At 34.1% G+C, this 14,762-nt stretch overlaps 1 long non-coding RNA gene across 1 annotated transcript; it reads left to right on the forward strand.

The window, feature by feature from the left end:
- The first annotated feature begins 908 nt into the window (after positions 1 to 908).
- LOC124171000 lies at positions 909 to 2,621 on the forward strand. The gene is made up of 2 exons (XR_006867623.1): positions 909 to 1,073; positions 1,175 to 2,621. It is a non-coding gene; the product is annotated as an uncharacterized LOC124171000 (long non-coding RNA).
- The last annotated feature ends 12,141 nt before the right edge of the window (positions 2,622 to 14,762 follow it).

Below are 14,762 nucleotides of genomic sequence, written 5' to 3' on the forward strand. Positions count from 1 at the left end.
GCAGTGTAAATGCCGAGTGGAGAGCAAACATTCAGAATTTTGAAAGAGATATGGGTCGAATCTACAATATGACGTATGTGTCTTGATAAAGTACTACTATTCCTGTTATTATCTAAAATATTGTTTTGAAACCTTTAATGAATTTCTTAATTACTCGCCAAAATCCTGCGTTTCCTGGGACATAGGCAATCTAGCAAAAAAAATTAAGCATTGATCGTTTTTCCGCATTCATTTTATAATCGTATCGTTATTAATAAATAAAAATTGTCCCCTAGAGGAGTTCCAAAAAAGGAGGGTAGTCTTAGAATCGTGTTCGTCTTAGATTCGTGCTAATACGGTGTATGAAATTGTTTTTCGATTTATTATGTTCTATTAACAATTTTCATAAAATATTTTCCGCTGAATAAGAAAGAATCAATTTATTATATTCTATAAACAATTTAAATAAAATATTTTCCGTTAAATAAGAAATATTGGGGTGGGGGAAATTCGGTTACTGTGCAGTAATAACAACGTGCGCAAAAAACAATCTCTCAGCGAGGAATTAAAAAAGTAGTGTCCGAGTGTCCGGACGGAAGAAGGTCCGAAGGGTATTCGGCGTCCGGGCAAGAGCGCGGTTGGGCTAGTCCTTTAGTCGGCCCTGAATTTTGCAAACGATAGATCACGTCATAACAGATATCACTTTTCATTGCGGCGTTAACATTCACGGCGTTTTTCGCGTACGTTAATTTTCTGTTGATATACGGCCAGTGATTTTCTTATTGTTGGCTTATTAACGGACCGTGAATTTAGCAAAATTGAGACCGTGAAAACCTTAAAAAAAAACCGTGAAAACGTGAAAATAACCGTGAATACCTGGAAAAAGCCGTGAATTTCATTGTTCAGGTAGAGTGGGAACCCTGGAAAAGTCAGCATCAGCCAGCCAATTAAAAATATTCTGCATGTAGCTATGGTGAAATCCCATTGCATCCTCTCTGAATTGTTGCATTTCCCAATGACGATGAATTAAGTAATGGGACTCATTCATGAATTTTGTTGGCACAACAATCGGGAAGATGCATCGATGAATGCAAGTTAGTCTAATGATTCTTCTTTTTGTCTCTTTAATCGATGCCTTTGCAACAGCTACTCAACTTTGGCAACTTCTTATTGTTTCTTTATATTTTGATTTCAGAGTTAGAATAAAATTTAGGAGACACAATGCATTCTACCAAGGAAATGCCATTGATGGGCACTCCAAGGAACTATGGGCACACTTTTTATTATGTAGGCCGCTTTCCAATCAAAAATTATGGTCGTAGTCACTCAAATGAGAGGACCTTGGTGATCCCGCGAACAGAGAGGGGCACAGAGGATCTTTGCCATCCTCTCCCTGTCTGAGGACCTACCCTACTCATGCATAATCGAATTATTGTTGTCAGACTGAGTTTTTGGTCTATATTTAATTATTTGCTTTTAGCTGAAAAATTGTCATTGGAGTAATAATAAATACAGATAAATTATTTAGTATTTGCTCTCTGCATTTGTTTGGGATTTCCAATGATATCAGTTTTCAACAGCTTCAAGTTATGTTAAGGATTAAAGGCAGTATTGCCTCAGTTGTATTACCTTTTAAAACAGAAACATATTACAATTAAATCTATTAATTTGCAAAGGCATTCACTAAATTACAAGTTTGTTCCTGTAGTTGTATCATATTTTTTAATTTTCTCATTAAAATATGATGGCCACAATCAAGTGTATTGTACATAATAAATGAATACTTAGAATATTTATTTACATAAATATTCACTAGTGATGGGTCGATTCCAAATGGGGGGGGGCACGGGGGAACGTGCCGCCCCCAAACCCTTAAAAAAAATGCAAGATTTTTAATACGCTCCCAATATCATTGAGTTCACTTTGTATTACGAGGTATCCTTGTGCTCCCCCCCAGAACAAAACCTAGATACGGCCTTGTTTGTGCCCCCCCCCACCCCCAGAATGAAATCCTGGATCCACCCCTGATAGGCTCCATAAAAAACATGTAATAACAAAGCATTTTGGATGTTTAAAACTTATTTAGATATCTGATGGATATAATCTACTGCTTAGGAATGTCCATTGAAAATTCAAAGTTGTAAAACTTGAACTCGGAAACACATTATGTACTTGTTTTGTTCGATAACGCTGTCTTAGCATATTGCCAAGGTTCTGCTGTGTTTCATTTGCCATCAATCATTTTTGAAACTGACCTTAATTTTTACTAAATGAAGTGGGCTGTATTAAAATATCACTGCCCTTGTACCATGCTATAAGTATTTCCTGTAATAATATTTTTCCGAGCAAAATATAAGCTTAGAATTAAGAAAATGCAGTGTTTTTCGTGTTTACTAAATCCCATCTTTTCCTCTGCATTCCACTCCTGTGGGTAATGAATGGTGCAGCTCCAACTAAATGCTGGGGTGCAACATTTTGGCCAATATGAGGCCCATGTCTTCATTACCTGTATTATTATTTATACAGAATACCTTGAGGCAATTGCATTTGCCATTTTAGCCATCTTTGGATATCCTATGCTGGAAAAATGCTTTCTCTGAAGGCCTTTTATTGTCAATAAAAAAATATCACCTTTGCAGTAACTTCCATTATTATCTGTCAGTGCATGATAGCATTGAACTATGTATATCAATTTGGTCATTAAGTATCCAGTAGGTATCACAAATGACACCCAAAAGGATGCCATATGTTGATCATTATTGAGCGTTCTTGTTCCTGCAATATACCTAATGTATATTATAAGTGCAGAGAAATTTGCCATAATTGAATGCAGTCAGGATATGAACTCAGCTATACACCTTCACCTGTAATTACTGTAACCAGGAACAGGTGTTCTATCTTGATAATCAGCTCCAGCTATTTCAACATTATGTGATGAATAAATTACAGCAAATGAACATGGCAGGGATAACTTTATTAAAAATTGCAATAAAAATAGACCACGGAAAAGAAACCTTAACACTCTTTGAGTTGTCCAGGAGCAAATCAAGTTTTTTGTTACATGACATTCTATAGTGATCATCTTCCACAGACCACTTATTTTCAGTTTTTAAGAACAGTCCATGTGAGACAGGACACAGCACAAATACAAGTATCTACAGTCAGTGTATTTTGAACTATATCTTGCCCATGGTATTGCCATTACTTTTAACATATATTTTTCTATGCATAACTGTAATATATTTGGAAAATATGTCTTCCTAACACACTCAGGAACAAATAACCAATCACTTTTTCTATCTTGTACCCTACACTCTTTGGAAAAAACTACTCTTCATTACCCTCTTTGAAACTAAGAAGTCCTATCTTTCACAGGATAAAATCAATTTTGGCTCTAAATAAATACAATGACCAAACAATAGCACTACCAAACGATTCTTCTTAATATGACATATTGCTAATCTATGCATTACAAATATATTACTAAGACATTAAGGAGTAAGGAAAGAGACTGCATAGGGATGCCTCAAATCATTCGTATCCAAGAAGGAATGGAAAAGAACTCACAATCAGAATAAATAACACCATTCTCAACCCATACACTGCAGCTAAAATTTGTCAGGTTTCTCTTTGAGAGATGGTGTTTTCTTGGAGAGGAAAATAACACCTGAGTAACAACAAGAAGTTGCATGCAGTCTTCATCTGCAGTGAATGTTAAATTGAATGGGAGAGTTTCTGTAGAACACAGCAATTTTGATGTTTGTATTCTACAGGCTAGGTCCTAAATCTGAAGCAAATATTTTGTGCATAAATTAATGAGAATAATAGATTTTTTCCAGCCGTAACCCTGGAATCAAGTTCCTTATTTTTTGCTGGTGTGCTATTGTGTGCAGTATTTTTATCTTCATATCACAGATGGCACATGAGTTAAATACCTCTAGATAATCGTCATGAGCAGGTCAATTTTCTATCAATCGAAGTCAGCATAAAATTGTTTTCACTGAAAGCCAAACCTGAACTGCATTACTCTAGGATTGAGGCAGGGGCGGCTTTAGGTCATTGCTGTGGTGGGATTTCATTACTCTCCACAGCTTCTTGGTGGTATGCAATATCTCTCAGCGCTAATACATCTCCTAAGACAAGTTGTATTAATACATCTCTACCTTTCTTCGAACATAGTTTGCTGAGCTAGGGAAATAAATACTTGTTTTCAAGTGCCACCATTGTGATCACCATCTTTAATATATTTCTAGGAGTTTTGGGAGGCAGCCACCCCTCCTACAGACCTAAATCCGCCCCTGGATGGAGGGAGTAGGCTCTCCATTTTCCATTCAAGAAAAAGTAAAAACTCTTAAGGAATGGTATTTTTGAATTTTAACTATTCAAGTGCAGTTCATTTCGTAGCATTTTAAAAAAGTGAAATGGAAGATTAATCAGTAGAGGCGGAAAGAATCTTGCCATTCTAGACATTAAAACAAATTATTCACTTCATGACTCAAAAGAAAATGTGGGATCCCTGAAAGACATCCATTTAGTATTTAATATTTTCTCTTTATCTAAGCACCTAGAATACATAAATATTTGCAATCTTGCATATTGAAAAAAAATGTTAAATGCTATTACTGCTACTAGGTAGTACAAAGGAGCACTTAATAGTTTCTGAAGATCAGTAAGTAATTAATGCTATTCGCAAGAAAATATTTTGCATTCTTTGATTCATACTTCCTCACCAAAATTATGCAGTATTTTGAAATGCATACAGCATATATATATTATGTATGATTAACATATGGGCGCTTAAGTAGTTTTAAAGACAAATAGCACTGGTAGATTCTCATAACAGGTACATCTGGTACCTACTGGGGAAGGTTAATCTTGGTGTGGAGAGCACCCTCAATAAATATTGAGAAAAAGAAAAGGATGATGCTCCCCTAGTGCAAATATTAATCCTACTCCAGTGAAGCACTCCAAATTAGCGCACAGTATCTTGCAGTGTTTGAAAAAAGAATTCTTCTTTAGTTTCTATGATTGTAAATGGAGAACTCTTTGCCATACACATTAAGTTATGGAGGTAGTTTAACCAGTATGCTGTTTCTTTGTAAATAGAGAAATAAAGATTTATCATTCTTGCCACCTGGTTCTGAGGTAATAGTTCTCTTAAAAAGTTTTGATGCACCACCAGGAGTTTAATGATGAATTGAAACAATATTTGGCAGCCTTTTCAGTGATTTGAATAGCCCAACGTTGTTTCCTCAGATCATTTAAGTGTACATGATCGCATTTTCCCTCCACACACACTCTTAAATTATTGAATACATTTTGTGACAATGTATCCTTCAAAATTCTCTTTTTGTTGGATTTTTTGCCGTTTTAGATGGTGACAACAGGTATTAACAAAGATGGTACTGATGATAGCCACAAGGTTTACATGTAGGACATGTTTTAGTTGACAATGAACTAGTGAAAGATGCTCTGAGCAGCATCAATTAAAGATTCAGCATCTTTAGGAAGAATGAGAATAAAAGCTTATTTTGTAGAGTGATCAACCTAATTAATATTAACAGTATACATACTGTTGTAATTGCTGGCTAATGTTGGCAGTAACCATAGGAAGGAAGTATGAACCCAGCAAAAAAAGAACTTGTTTGACTGGGCTTTCCATAATTACTGCCATAGCTAATGAATTAGTCTGTAGTGCTATGAATAGATGACGATATGGCTTTCATTTGACTAAAAGATACAATGAAATGCCCAGCAGAAAGTCATTTAAAAAAGCGGAGGATTTACATTGTTATCAAATCAATGGGATTTCAAAATATGAATCCTGAAATCCACAAAACCCTAAATCAGAAATGCTTGAGCAAAGAGGTTCTTTAAGTTAGCTTGGGCTACTTTTTTACTTCAAATTTGCCACTGCATCGGCATGGAATTTATAATAATTTCTTTCCTTGTAATGCTCCATTCGCTTAACACCTGGGCGAATATGTATGGCCCAAAAATGTTCTATATCGTTATCCACATACACACTTGAAAAAGAAGCCTTATGAAATTTTTTTGCCAATTGTTTTTCTTGTAAGCAAGAATTTACGGCAGGCTGATATACCAAACACATAAACTGATCAGCTAGCAAAAAACTGAACACATTATGCTAAAGCTGCTCCAAACCAATGAATTGCAGAGTTACATCCTGGATAGAAAACAAAAAAAATCATCAGCAAATATATCGGAGGCAAAACTCAAATGCTGCAGAAATTTTGTATTTTACTAGAGTGACAAGTTTAATGATGTAATTTGAAATATCTTGAAATCCATCCCAATTAATATATAATGAATTTGAATAACTTCCATCTTTTGCATAGAACAAAGATATGCTGAGCGATAAAGGAAGTATGTGACATTTGCAATAGAAACGAATGAAGTGTCTTCTGATATCATGAATAACAGGAATGACAAACTGAAGATACTGTGACTAATAAACAGTTCCAAGTGGCTTCACTGGAGAAAAGAAAAAAATGTGAAATAATCCTCAGCCATAAACTATAAGAGAAAATGATCCACCCAGTTGACTCAGGGACTATCCTGAGTGGCAAATACCATGAGTGAGGAAAAAAATGCGGCCATACCATGAAAAATCAAACCAAACTCCATACACTGAGCATACAGGTATTTTTTTTCATTAGATAAGTCAAACCAATTGGCGATAACGGTGAGGAAGTAGTTATTTTGAACAAATATGGCTATTTTTAAGGATTGCGCATCTAAGACTAACAGAGAATGAGGTAGAACAATTAGGATTTGGCAGGAACCGTGGGGTGTGAATACAGACACCCATATCAACATTTACATTGCCTTTATAAAATTTTCTTGAAAGAAAGTATAACGTGAGCTCAAGTATTTAGTTATGAGCAGGGAAAAGAAAAACTAGAAAGGTTTATTCTTTCAATGATGAATGCATCATGTTGAATCTCCGTGACAAAATATTCTTGATTCCTTTTCCAAATATTCTTATTTACCCTGAAAGTAGGCAGTTTGCTGGTAATTTTTCCTAGGAAAATTGAAAATTCATGTTAATTCTGAAAGTTTAATCAATAGTTTTACCACAAAAAAGTCAACGGCCGAGTTTTTATAATTCTTCAGGATATGTACACATGTTACACACTAGTGAGGTAGTTTTTCATGCATGAGGGATATGACATGACTTTGCAGGGTTATCTTTAGTAGCACATAAAATGATTAGCTAATAAATAGTTCAAAAGATGCATAATTATATGTATATATGTACAATTGAAATCTCACTGATCATGCAGGGAGAGACTTGGTACTATTAAATATCACTGATTTTTTTTCTGTTCCATATACATCACCATGACTCAAAAGTTCCATGTTAAGGCATGATGACATAATTAGGAGTGTCTGTTTTAATTTCTTTCAAATTACATATGCAATGTTACTCATATGCTCAAGATTTGTGTACAGCTGGATTCCACAATTGATTTGAATTTTATGCATTAACGGCAGAGTTTTTATAATTCTTCAGGATTCTTCATATACACATAGGAAATGAAATATCAAAATTATCACCAGAAAAAAATCTACTCGGGCTATTGAATTAGGTAGTCTGAAATCATTCAGGCATGCTGTTGAAGAAGTGTAATGACTCCTAACTAACTTCCCAGTTAATTATATAACATTAATACAGCTGTACTCATGGCCTAGAAGTGAACTTTAAACTTGGATATCACAAATGACATTGAAAGTAATCAGCTGAGGTAGTTATACTTCTTCATTGTATATTGTGCATATGCTTGTGATGAACTGATTACTTTTTATAGCTCGTGATCTATACCACCCCCTGATAGTAAAGAAATATGCTAATGAAATCAATATTCTTTCTCTGTATTACCTGACAGTACTTTCCATTTCAAATACTATTAGTTAACTGAAACTATATAGAAATAAAACACTAAAAAGTTAGAGAAAAGAAAAATTCTGATACGAATTTGCTAGAGGTGGACTACTGGTATTTTAAAAACCATGCCATCTCCTCACAGCAATTTCAACATGAAACCGTTGAATACATTTTTTTAAAAGAGTATCAAAATAGCCTATTAATAAACATATAAAATGCAGTATTTATCATTCCATAGCCACATTTGAACAGGATTTTCCATTGAAAAAACTTTGTATGCAATGGCAATACCATGGGTTGTAACATAATTGTGAACAGCCATAGCTTGGTAGATAAGAAGGAACATGGAAGTATACAGTAGAATGAAGCAAGTTTTTAAAGTAGGGAATAGGGTAAAGTGGTCATAGGAGAGGTAACCCTGATTCCGACAACCTTTGGACAGAGAGTACAACCTGATTTATGATAATACTGCCACCCTATAAAATGCTTGATTGAGAGAGGGGAAAATCAAACATTTTAAAGTGGAAAATTAAAGATACATCAAACATATCAAAATAATGTACATGGATAAATGTACTGAATGCTGAAAAACAAGGAATATCAGAAACATGACAATTATTCTGATCTATTTATCTATACATAGTTTATGCATACAACACAGTGATTTGCAGTAGAATGAGCTCTATCACATGAAAATAATCACTTAGAAAATTCAATTTCATCCGAACACACAGGCATGAAATGAATCTACCCCAATCTCATTCTACTTTGTCAAGCCAGAAACCATAAAATTGCATGGAAATTTACAATTTACAAACAATCCATAATCTCAACAGCAATTATCATCTATTTCAGGAACTAATGATTTCTAAATGATACCATAGGATCAAATGAAGTAAAAGCCTACATTACAACATAAGGCTTTGATTAAATTAATAGGAATTCAAAATATATATTAAAACATTTTAATGTGCCTCTCATGGCTCTATAATATCAAACAAATAATAGTTTCAACAATAAATGTAATGATAGAAATTGAACATAAATAAGATGGCTTATAATGGAATGAGCTTTCTCAGTGCACGTTTACATCATTGATGATTCTTAATGCACACACAATACGCTGCGAATGGGTTTGAGTGGCTCCACATCATGAGGATGGATTATAATAACAGAGTCCCATAAGTGCTGAGTCCGTTTCAATTGTCTTTCATATTATATTTCACTCTAGTCACAAAGCAATCATTTCTCAGAAGGTTGCTTTATTATTCAAGGATATGAATCATCTCCAATGATGGAACACTGCATTGTCCCCCAAAGAATTTATTTTCTTCCGGTAGTTCTTGCCGGGTTCAAATTATGGTGATTAGTCTGGTAGAGGAAATTGACAAATTCAAATTTTTGGTAAATAATCTACAAAATGGATTTGGTACTAATATTTTGGTTTCCAAAATACCACTACACCCCAACACATCTCTCCTGATTCTATCACACCATATTAAGAGGTTAATATACATTAGACAAAAACTACAAACAGTATCTATCTCTTTCTTGCTCATGACACACAACCTGAGTAGGTATTGATTGAGGGTTTACGTACGAAATATACCGCATCATCACAATCGAGATGCATTTATTTTCATAAACATTCTCAAAATTCATTTATGCATCTTAACTATTATGTACCTGTTTCAAGTGATATACACAGTGAATATGCATTACAGCACCTTGCTTTGATGCCACAGAGATAATTGCCATGATCTGATACTATAATTTTGATTCAAAAATTCCAATATCACAGCCAATATTGTAGGTTTTGACTTCTCGGTAAATATGACATTGGCTTGGACTGAACAGATAGTATAGCATAATTTAGCCTGCTAAAGATTTGATTGGTGCATTAACCATTACTTAAAATTTCATGTTTTGGCATTGCAGCAGATAAAAATTTTTCTCAGAAAATGTTCATCTTATTGAAAACATGGAAGAGTCAACTTAATCAGCTGATTCTGCTTGCTTAAGTTTTGTAATATCATAAGGGCTTGAAAAGTATCTGTGCATTTTTTGGTTCTTATGGGAAGCAATGAAGCAGGTGAATTAAGGGAACACATTTACCATGTAGCCTCTTTGGTATAATAAGAATGTGTATGTAATAAGAGGAACTAATAAGAATCAATGGATTGAAGAGAGATCAAAATATTCATGAGGATATATTGAGTACATGAAAAAAGAATAAAATGAAACTTATCTGTTTGTAAATATTGCAATATTGCACCTGAGGGATGTATGAGAATTAGAAAAGATTAGAGACACAGTGAATGCCAAAGAAAAAATATAAAAGAAAAGTATCTTTGTCACAATATTACAGGCTGAATAATGCCGCTCCAGCAATTGAAAAAATTATGCAGCATTTGCCCTTGAAAAGCAGATATATGGCAAAGCATGAGGCAAATATCTTCATTTGCACGTAATATTTAATCCTCCAATCACTTGAGAATAAAGCAACCCTAATAATTTACAAATTAATCCTGTCACGTAATGAATCTCCAATGTTTAGCAAGCTACCTGGAAGTTTTTCTATTTTTTTCTTTTATCATTGCTTAGTTTCCAGCTACCTGACTCTATTCATTGCCCCTCTGGCTTACAGTTGACAAGTTGCAAATAATTTCTATCTGGGATATAGATAAAATATTAAGATATTAAATTAAGAGTATTGTATGATCAATTTTGATGCGATGAATTCTTACAGTCATACTCCAGAATGCTGCTGAAGTCTTAATCCTGCCTCAAATTCAGCCATATCAGTATTCCAAGATCCACCTGGGGTCCCGAAGCTTGCTCACACTATACTCCACACTGAGTCGCAACATTGAGATACATTGAGTCGCCACTAAAATTGAGTCTCTTTGTTCTTAGATCTTCACCCCCTTGTCACTTCAAATTTTTTAAATGAAATGTTACTCCTAAAAATAATTCCATGCATGATATTTTACTCCAGATATCTTTTTTCCATGGGGAAGATACCATGAGCAACAGGAGTTTAGGTCAATGTATTATTTTGTAAACTTTACTAAAATAACACTAGCTTAAATGAGTTGAGGTGAAATTAGTTTCTAAAATACAAACTAACTCACACCCAACTTGAGTCTTTCATCTGAACCACTGGGTGTAAGTAACTAATGGCTCAAGATTGAGTCCGATTCTGGAATATGACCAAGGAATTTTCAGAATGGTGGCTCGCTAAAAGTGATTGTTAATATGCTGAAACCATTGACCAGGACTACTAAAAATCACAAGTTATGTAATACGCATACTAATCAGAGTTGCCAACAACTCATCTACAGCAGGGTAGAGCAGAGAAGTGTGTTACTAGAAGGAGTCAGTGGAGGGGGGCATACCCCCTCTCGCTGGGACACACGATTTGCTGAACATTGCAGAACCACAATGATAACACTTTCATATCATAAGATGGCATTGTCTTGTACATGTGTGTAATCGGTTTAAATCATTTTTCTTAAACTTTGCAAGTGACTTGATTATTTTTTTATGATAAAAGTGAAGGTAGCTCAAGATATCTTTTGCCCCCCACACCCCCCTCTTGAGATTCTTTCTGTTTCCACCACTAGTCATCCCAAAAATGTTAATCATAAATATACTTTACTGATGCAAGTGGCCTTAGACTACCCACCAAGTGCCATGAAACAATAAATGAAACACCCCCCCCCCCCCTTGAAAGAACAGCTTTAATTCATACCTGCCTAGTTGTGTAATCTACCTGAAATATCACTGGGTGCTTAGAGTGAATGCGCCCAAAAAAATTGTAGAAAAATGGATAAAAAATAATTTTCATACAATATTCTCCTTTTGAGTTCTTAAAATGAGACAGGTAAACAATAATAACAAGTTATAAATTTTCCAGTATTACGGTTTAAACACATGTGTTTATTAACTTGCTGATGTATTCGCCATTGATGATTTTATTATTTGAACACATTGCATTCAAAAGATACCTCTTTTCATGTTTCAGGAAGTGATGACTGACATTATGTTTTGTCGTACAATAAGAATAATTTAAATGCATGTAAAAACCTGCCAACTACTAGCGCTTATGATTGGAAAGAAGCATGGTATTCATTAAGTAACCAGAATTTCTGGCTTCATGCAGATAAAAAAAATGGACATGAAAACTTTTACTTTTATATTGTTTACAAAAAATATTCCATCATGGACAAGAGGTATTAAATTATAGAATCTTTAGCTTTCACCGGTACCATAAAATTTCATCAATCACTTTTAAAATAATATGCTCTCAGATTATTGCCAAAATCTTGAAAAAGATAGAGGTAGAATGCTTCAAGGCAGTGTATGAATAAATAGGAACACATTTTGCTATCATTCAATATTACTTTTGTGCATAATGACGGGATCGTACAGGTCACACACTATGTCTCAGAAAATATATTTGTAAAATAATTAAAATAAGCAACTAATGAGAATGCAAACTTAGAGAAATTTAAATTTAAAATTTCTATAAATCAAATGAAGTTTCAGTTTTTTAATATCTTGATTTACTATCTAAATGAAATTGATGAATTCAGTCTAGCAAGTAGCTGGTAGATGAGGAAATTAATAGGGTATAGCCTGAGTCCCTTCAATAAGACTATGCCAGAGAAAAACCTTATTTCATTGGCCTAATTCATGAATGCTGTTGTAGTATCAGAACATGGCAAAAGTACTCAAATAATAGCAGAGCAGAAGCCTGAATGCTCCATTTCACTGAGATTATCAGAGTATATCTTAAGTGAAGAATCACTTACACATACCACAAAGAGAAAATTAGGAGTTCCCTTCAAGCTATTTCATTGAGAAATACAATGGTCAACATAATTTCACAGAGAATGTTATCCTAGAAGATGAATATGTCACTGTCACAGAAACGATAAACTGTATACCCTCATTGGAAGCCAGTAAATATTAAACTTGGAAAAAACTATGTCAGGGAATGCAGCTATATATATATTTATATATATGTCCTGGAAAGAAGTATATAAGAAATCTGTCCCTGAATGTGGAACTTTACCCTGCAACAGTATAGTCAGAATTAATTATTTTGTATTCTCCTTAGGATTTCTTATAATATATATCAATGTGTTCTTTTGTGTGCTTTGTATGTGCAACATTACATTTTTTGTGGTGGCCACATTTAAAACATTTATAAAAATCCTTTGAGGAAAATATATTTACCAAATCCCTTGGAGCAATCACTCAAAAATAGAATTATTGATTGATTTGTAGAAATTTTGCTTTATTGATGAGTCAAAGTTCTCATATGAAGCAACTGAATAAAATGAAAAGATGCCAGCAGAGCGAAAAAATTTTTGCACGAGACCTGAGGACAGGTCATTAATTACCTTCATGTAACAATTCACCTGTCATGATCTCACTATTATCTTAGGCTTTATGTCTGCTTAACAGATTAAGCTTCATAATGAATGGTTGTCTACGTGTCATGACCATCTTGTGTAAACTTTGTAACACGTAACTACTTAATGCTTCACTTTCACCAAATGTATGTAACAAGCACACACTACCAAGTTCCAGTACAATACTTACTAGCTACACATTTCATTTTGTACAGTTAAGGCCTATTTACAGGTGGGTCGATTAGAAGACATAACACATTATGAAAATACAAACAAACAGTTCGGAATTATAGGTAATTACTATTATTGTTATCATCATATCAACCTGAAGTCTTCCATAACATTAACTGATATTGTTTAACATCCAATTATAAGAATAATGCCGATGTACTTCCTTGATTTAAAAAAATGGATCCATTATTTATTTCCAAAGCTACCTCAGAAAAGAGTCCTGTTTTTCTTTCATCATTTTACAATAAAACACTCAGTCTTTAGACACCAACCTTCTGACCCTCTGTTAAGGCCCAAGAGTGTACTATCACATGGAAGCATGGTTGACAAATACTGCAAATGGCTATGTCTTTTGTGCAGTGCATCATAAGTTGAAACTGATATCTCTCGCCACTTGTTCTATCCAAAATTGTATAAGCCCACCTATTTGCATCTTACTGAGGCTGCTAAAGAGACATTTACATGTATGTAAACAAGATTATTTCATAAGAAAAGATATCACATGATTTGTAGATATTGAAAAATATTAGAGTTCTGGTTTCATCTATCCCTGAATTATTAATACTATCCATGATGCAGCATGATGTTGCTTTCGTTCAAGTGACTAAAATGGCTTTACATCATTGATTTGACATTTATCTGGCAAAAAAAATTTTGCATAATTCATTTGGTCACTCCATTCTCATGGTGAAGCAGCAAATATCATCAAAGAGCAGCTGTTTCCTTACTGAATAAAGAGGTCGCTGCCTCATTTCATGAACAGCCATTTACAGTGAAGGCTAGCCACTTTATTGACCCTATAGGCACTAATAAAGCAAGCAAACCAATTCTAGCACAGTCATCACTTCTTAATTCATTAGTAATCTGCTATGCTAGACAGCTTCTATCACAAATTACATAAAATATTTGTGATGGACTACAATATGTCATTCGTGCATCTTAACCCAACACCTATTTTTTTTAGCTCTTTCAGTTCTACTTTTACAAGTAAAGATAGCCCCTCAAAGATTTACAACCAGCTGTTGGAGAATATGAAACTCTATGTTGAGTGTAAAGATTCCAAAAAAGGCAATGGTAAAAATTTGAAAATGTTTTCCCTGACAATAGCAGTTTTTCAAAATATTTCAGAGCAGTAGTTAATGAGTAGAGACGGATAGACAAGCTGGATCACTAAGTTGAAGACAAAATAATTCCTGAATAATATTAGCTGACCTAGCGGC

The sequence above is a fragment of the Ischnura elegans genome, chromosome X (genome assembly GCF_921293095.1).
Source record: "Ischnura elegans chromosome X, ioIscEleg1.1, whole genome shotgun sequence".
NCBI lineage: Eukaryota > Metazoa > Arthropoda > Insecta > Odonata > Coenagrionidae > Ischnura > Ischnura elegans.